This window comes from Sphaeramia orbicularis, chromosome 5, assembly GCF_902148855.1.
Source record: "Sphaeramia orbicularis chromosome 5, fSphaOr1.1, whole genome shotgun sequence".
In the NCBI taxonomy this organism is placed as follows: Eukaryota; Metazoa; Chordata; class Actinopteri; order Kurtiformes; family Apogonidae; genus Sphaeramia; species Sphaeramia orbicularis.
In genome coordinates, this window is record NC_043961.1 from 13058585 (window position 1) to 13066195 (window position 7611).

At 41.3% G+C, this 7611-nt stretch overlaps 1 long non-coding RNA gene across 1 annotated transcript; it reads left to right on the forward strand.

Moving 5' to 3' along the window:
* The first annotated feature begins 577 nt into the window (after window positions 1–577).
* On the forward strand, window positions 578–6993 carry LOC115420229 (uncharacterized). The gene is made up of 3 exons (XR_003935522.1): window positions 578–678; window positions 6367–6372; window positions 6983–6993. It is a non-coding gene; the product is annotated as an uncharacterized LOC115420229 (long non-coding RNA).
* Window positions 6994–7611: the final 618 nt, after the last annotated feature.

The following is a 7611-nucleotide window of genomic DNA, read 5'->3' on the forward strand; positions in this document are numbered from 1 at the left end:
TTGCTGACGTTCAACAGGAGATTATTCTCCTGGCACCGGTTCTCCAGGTGGATGACCTCCATCCTGTAGGCCTGCTCGTCGTTGTGGGAGATGAGCCCCACAACGGCTGTGTCGTCAGCAAACTTAATAATGACGTTACTGTCTGATGTGGATATGCAGTCATATGGGTGCAGTGAGTATAGCAGAGGGCTCAGCACACAGCCCTGAGGAAATCCAGTGTTGAGAGTGATGGGGGATGATGTGTGGTTACCCACGCGTACCACCTGTTGTCTGTCGGTTAGAAAGCTGTGGACCCACCTACATAAGGAGGTGTTCAGTCCAAGGTCACACAGGTCTTACATTTGATACATTTTCAGTACAGTGAAGGAGACCAGTGAAGAGGGGGGGTATAGGGTGGGTGTGCTCCGTAACTACCAAAAACTGAAAGTGAAACTTAACACACTTTGAACATACAGCTTCTGTGCTTCTGTTATACTCTCTGTTGTCCCCCCTTATCAGTGCCCCAGCCTCAGAATAAAGTATTTGTTTTTTTGCAGTGGTGAAACCCTGCACATGTTTACAACCACACAGCTTTCCGAGTGTTTGCATTCTTCACATAGGCTACATGTATTCATTCAGTACAATATTGAAGGCCCCGAACTGAAACAGATGGGTACAAACGAGTGCACCATTACACCCGTATTCAGTAGCCAATTGTTTTTTTTGTTGTTTTTTTTTTGTCTTGTTTTAATTGTGCCATCAGCAACACATGATTTTTGTCTACTGAAGAAATCTTTTTATGAGTTAAGAAAATTGCAGTGCGTTGTCAAGACAGTAAAAAACACCTAGCTTTGCAACTGCTGAGTGGACTGCATCTTGTCACATGTAACACACATAACAGCTGTTTCCTGAGAGTGTTTCACCCCATGCTTTGACAGTGAAAATATTAAAAGAAGTAACAATCACTGCAGTTTGGTCATGTTTAAGCTGCAAAAACATCAGCTGCATCTCTGAGCAGAATGTGGGGAGAGACAGTTACAATCATGTCACCTCCAAGACTCTGAAGTGTTTAGTCTTTCTATTAACATATTAGTGGTGGCGCAGTGGCTAGCACAATCACCACACATCAAGAACATCCTGGGTTCTCCCCGTGTCTGTGTGGGTTCTCTCTGGGTACTCCAGCTTCCTCCCACAGTCCAAAAACATGCATTGTAGTAGGGTAACTGGTCAACGTAAATCACCCATAGAGTCAATGGTTGTGTGTCTCTAAATGTCAGGCTGTGATGAACTGGCGGCATATCCACAGTAAACCCCACTTTCAACCATGGGTAGTTGGGATAAAGTGGGGCCCCTCACAACCCTCACAGGGATTAAGCGGTTCAGAAAATGGATGGATGGATTTACATATTTTCACAGTCTGATAGTTCAACAATTTTACAATAAACTGTGACTTTCTTGACTTGTGAAATTATCTTTAAAATTGACAAACGTATTTGTAAATGATGCATAATTCAAAGGTATATGTGATTCCAAAATTGGTCTTCACTCTCTCCATTGACCCTAATAAAAACAAAATAAGGCCCAATAGGACACAACTGGGGTTCCAACTTCATTTGACACTAACATAGTGAATGGCACAAGTTCAGGCTTACTAAAGGTTTAGCAGAGGTTTAAGTGCTAACATTGGCATTAGCATTGATTAATTACCTTTGTGAACATAAAGACATTGGACACTATGGATACTATCTTTACAGTTTGCAGTTGAGATCTCGAATACTAAGTGTTGTGTTTTCAACAGCTGTGTTTTAGTGTTTTGTGAAATATCAGCTACTCATCACTGATGGACTGTCAGCGGTATAGTTAGCCTAAAGTCGCAGATGTGACTAAAACTAATGATGTTACCGTGGTTACAGGTTATTTACACACTGTTCTGACAGACAGAGAGAAAGAAAAAGTCGAGTGTATCAAGTATTTGAGTCACAAACACATACAGAATAGACAGAAAAAAACTGCATTAAATATAAAGCATTTAGACTGAAAAATGCAGATTAAGCTATTCTATGTCAGACGTTTAAGACGGCATTAGATTTGCGATTAGTTCAGGATTCAAGACATTTATGTTTTGGACATGCTGGTCTTGACCCGAGGCTGATAAACCGTGACGCTGTCCCACCTCTGGGAAATACGATAATAAGACCAGAGCCACTGTGAGCATAAAACACACAGAGCATAATTAAAGCACTCAATGGACTAAGACAATAGGAATATGTTAATGATTTCTGGTTAAGAGTCTATCTGCTGTGGCTGCCTGCCTTCCTGTTTCCACGGCAGCACGAAGCAGCAGAGGTGCATAACAGCACAGCAGCCTGTTTTCACATTCATAGAAATCCTGGCCATTAATTCCCAAGAATGGAGGTGAGTTCCACTGCTGATGAAATATATGAGAGGAGCAGAGGCAATTTCTATCTTTAAGCCAACAGACACCCCCTTCACTTCATTCTGTCCTGGCTGGCTGGCTGGGGTGGAGTGTTGAGGTGCATCGAGGTGATGGAGAGAGTGGGCTGATTTTTTTTTTCTTCCTTTTTTTTTTTTCCTCCTTGTAAGGCCCCTGCATCTCAATCAGACTGTGAAAACATTGCTGAGACTGTGAGGGAGGATGGTTAGTAAGATGGCTATACAGTGCAAAAAACAGCCCCAGTAGAAAAGAAGACAAATATTATTTAACGTAACCAGCAAAGGAGAAAAATGAGCGGAGGAAATTTTCACTTGGGTAGAATAAAAGTCAAGGCACTGAAAGATAGGGTTGTAACGGTGTCGTGGTGTTACGATTAATCGCAATTTTAAATGTCGCGGTTAATTAATCATCAAGGCTACCAAAAACGTCTCATAAAGTACAGTAGATTAAGAATGGAACCAAAGACACGCCAATATGTGCTTCCCGCACAGAACGAAAGCAACGTTACACAAGCGCTGCATTCAACATTCCACGAGTGAAAATGACAGAGGGAACAAGCTGACCATCTGTCTCAGTAGGCAGACATATTTCTGAATTGTCTTGAACGTAACTATATTTTCGATGATGGCTCACTTTCGTTTCCATCGAATCTGCGCTCACTACCGTCATCTACGCAGCTTCAGGCTACCATTGCGCAACCCATTCACAACAATCTGGCCGCATAGCTTTGGTGGAGTTATAGAGTCATACAAGCTTCAGGAGGGTTAACTTGTGAATCGATGCAGTAAACACGCTCTGTTGATCACAAGGCAAACTCCACTTAAAATAGTCTGATGCGCCTGCAAAGCGGGCCCGGTTCTAGGGGGGGCAAGAGGAGGCGATGCCTCCTTAAACAAACATCCTGCCCCCTCAAATGAAAGTTCAGGTCACTTCAGTTCACATTTTATTTACAAATCATTTAAAATACTTATGCAACTTGCATTCATAATTTACAGCAAGATATGATTTCTTAAAAAGGGTAACCCCAGAAGCTAGCTTATAAACGGGGGCCCCAAGACATTAAGCAAACAGTACAATTGATTATGAAGACAATCCCTATTTCTACCAATGCTAAAACCTAACCCTTGCTCTAAAACAACCTAAGGTAATTTCATAAATACAGACAGTATAGAATTTAGACAGTATCAACACAGGCACAAGTTAGCGAAGTTTCAGGAGGTAGGAAAAAGGTAAATGAGCTTCACAACAGCGGGAGATGTAGAAGAATTAGTAATGTGTGTTAAGTTTCACTTTCACTTTTTAAAGGGACGTACAGTTGTACAGTCTGAGCGTACACATTGTGAGGTACGCGCCGCGCTGACCGTATGAGCTGCACCGACCTTTTTTCCACTGAAACACAGTCCAGTCTTTATGCTCTACAAAGGAAATGAGAAGCTCCTCACTGCATCAGTTAAAGGGTTAAAGAACTGAAACATATTAGTCACTTCAGTAATTATCCTACGGAAGGATTATTTGCTTAAAATTTGGCTTGGCTAGTCGCATAACACTACTGAATAGAGGCTTTTTTGTAGATTTTATGAGTTTCATTTTTGTTATACTTTGGATATAAACCAACATAAAGACTTCAACACATTAACACAAGTATGCACAACCCTCCCATATTTAACATTTACAATAAAGAAACAACCCTGTTCTCCTGTTGCTGGTTAAATCTGGCTCTGTATCAGCTCCAGTATGTTATCAACTCAACGTTAGAAATACAGGATCATATTTCTAACAAGAAACATTCTTGACAAGATTATTTTTACAACTCCCAGAAACAGACATCTTTTTTTTTTCGTGGTGTAGTGATGTGAACAAAAATGTAATTCATGACTGCTGCAAACAAAGCGGAGCTACGGCGTTTTCATTCTCTGGATATATTTGTCTTACTCCTAAATCTCCTTACAGTACATTGGGGTGTCAAACAAGCGTTGGCAAGTTCGACCAAGAACATAAATGATTCACTGGCTTCACCGGCTCCGAGGGGCCCACGGTGCTCTGTGGGCGCTGCAGGAGAGACGCTGTGAATATGCGGCGGCGGTCGTGCCAGTTGGCAGCGGGGGGGCCGTCGGTTGGCACGGCTCAGAGCCCTTGTAGGTACTGACATCTTCAACAGGATTGGAACATCCCATATGCCCCCCGTTCTTCCACCCACGCCCCTGAATCCAGACAACCGTTCTCACCGGAGCCTGAAATAAGTCTGGGGGCTCGTACACACCGCTCTCTCCTCTCAACATCTCATTATGCTCCCTGCTGCAGAGAAGAAGGCTTCTGACTGCTACATACAGTATAAGCCTCAAAAATAATCAGGCGGCAGCTCAGGTATTTTTTCAGTCACACCAATGCATAACAACCACTCGCTTGTGAATTAAATGTCACAGCAGAAACACCTTTATCTGTGTAATACCCCTCCTCCTGTGTGCCGTCGTCATTATCAGTCACTGTTAAGAGGAGCTGCAGCTGCTGCGATGCCTCTGCGAATATCAGAAGCCTCCAAATCACTGCATGTACACAGATAAACATCGGGTGATGTGAGCAACTTCACAAGCACTGACAGGTGAATTCCCTGTAAAACTCAACCACAACCTATGATTACAGTATGTTTTCTATAAGGTGATGACACCGCACACTTACTCTGAGATCAGGTGTTTTTGAAGAAAATGAGCTCTTCATCTTTTCCTTCTCACCATGAAGTTTACAGTCTCTTGTATTATTTACGTAGCACGATGAGGAGTTCGCTAAAATCTGTTGGCAAGGACAAGCTGATAAATTAATCATGACGAGAAAGACTCGAGTCAGAATCAGAATCAGATGAAACATTATTTATCCCCGGGGGAATGTATGAAGGCTGCGGAGTAATGTAGGAAGACAGACGTCACACATTCAACATAAGCAGAATAAAAAAAAAACTGCATTAGAAACACTGATTTGAAGTGTAAAAATGTACCAACGGCAAATAATGAGAAGTGGTGGCAATAGTACTCATACTGCTTGTGTGAAGACAAAAAAAAAGCTGGTACTGACTCAACTTTACTCAAGCAGAAGTGAAATGTAAGACAATGACAAGGATGATACTAACTAGTGTATTTATACACAAATGTATGGAGTAGGAATGTTGTTAGGAAAAAAATGTGTAAAAAAAAAACTAATAAGTTGTGTAGTAGGACTGCACAATACTGGAAAAAACTGACATTTTTTTTTACCCTGCAATATATATTGCAATATGAAATAGCTGTGTGGTGCTGATGTAAATGGTCGCACAAATTTGTTGTGTTACCTCTCATTGTGGCAACAACTGCAAGGCACTGTCGACACAGAACACGTGTTTCAATATCATCCTTCTTGTAGCTGACATAATTCCAGATAACTGACGGCGCTTTCTTTTTGGCACCAAGTCTTCATTTCCGGTGATTTTCTCTTGTTCGTTGCTCATTCTTCAATATTGTTACCAGCGACTCCATGTGCAGGGGCTTGGTCTGCTTTGACAAACTGATTAAGAACGACTGCGATTGGTGGATCGCCGTGCGAAGTGTGTGTCAGGTACCCTTGAAATTAGATGAGAACATATTGAGTTCATTTGCCTTCTACATTGCAGGATCTGCGATGTGACTATTGCGCACATGTACATTGCGATGACGATGCTCAAACGATATATTGCGCAGCTCTAATGTGTAGTACTGATACTTTACAATGTACAGTAATTAAATATTTGGCACCTCATTTCCCACCTCTGATCATACAAGCGTAACAGAAGCACAATAAATAAATATATAAATAATGACATCCCATTAGTGAGTACTTTTGTAGTGATAATTTGGGCATGAGTAGACACATTTGCATAGTTGCAGGTGTTATACTGTATGTGTTTAATTTGACAGCTTTAACAGCAGCTGCTTGTAAATGCACACTGGCAGCACGGGTTCCCCCAGTTGAAGAAAGAATTGAAAGTCATGTTTCAGCACTTCATTAACTCATCTCTAGCTCAAACAATGAATAGTAGTGCTGTCAAACTGTATTCTTTGGGGCTATGTAATCGTGTTGATGTGACAAAGTGCATTTCAGAGAAACAATTCAACCTCTGAGTGGATTCCTTTGGATTGGGGAAAAACACTGTGTTGAAACGCAGGGTCGTCCAAGTGAATGAGTTCACATTTGCCCACATCCAGTTCCCTGGATCGCTCATTAGGAGCTTGGCTGAGCGCTCTAGGTTTTGTTTGGATGGCTCCCAAATGGAAACACAGGTTTGGAGTCATGCCAGGCTGTCAGCCCGGTGCGTGATTTGCAGTGTGAATGATGGCCGACTGCTTGGATAAGGCAGTCCTTCGAGGCTGTCACTGGAACAAACTTTGTGTCCAAATGAGTAAAGCACTAATCACTCAGAGAAGCTTGTTCTGACTTGAAGGCTCGTTTAGTCTTGACAAAGAAACACCATTTGAACATGAAGGCTGTCAGATATTCAGTTAAATGTCCATCTTCCCGGGTTTGGCAATTGCACATGTGCAGTAGTGGAAAGCACAGTAGATATACTGAAGTACTGCACTAGACTGTGAATGTGAGGTACGTGGTACTTTTATCTGAGTATTTAACTTTGGGGTTACTTTACACTTCTACTCCACTACATTTATCTGACAGTTTTACTCTACTTTAAGATTAACCCGTAAAGACCCACTGCTCCCAAATGATTTGTTGCTCAATTTTTAACTTTTCTTAAGTGATTTTTTACCATTTATTCTAATATTATGCTCAGTATTTTGCATTAAGTGAAAATCAGGTATTTTCCTATATCTAAATTACAGATCATGATTGATATCCATAAAAGCTCAAGTTAAAGATTACCGCTATTTTATCAAAAACAGAGAAAATAGAGGAAAAAGTGACTTTTCAGTAAAATATATCATTAACCCAGTGTCTCCATCCACTGTCATTGATCCAACTCCATGGGTTTTACCGGTGAATTAATGTTGTAGAAGATGGCGGTGTTTCCACGTTCACTACGGAGCCTCTGAACGTCCAAATGGGTCATACACTACCAGTCAAAAGTTTAGATATACCTGGTTTTTCTTTATTTTCATGACTATTTACATTGTAGATTGTCACTGAAGGCATCACAACTATGAATGAACACACGGAACTAT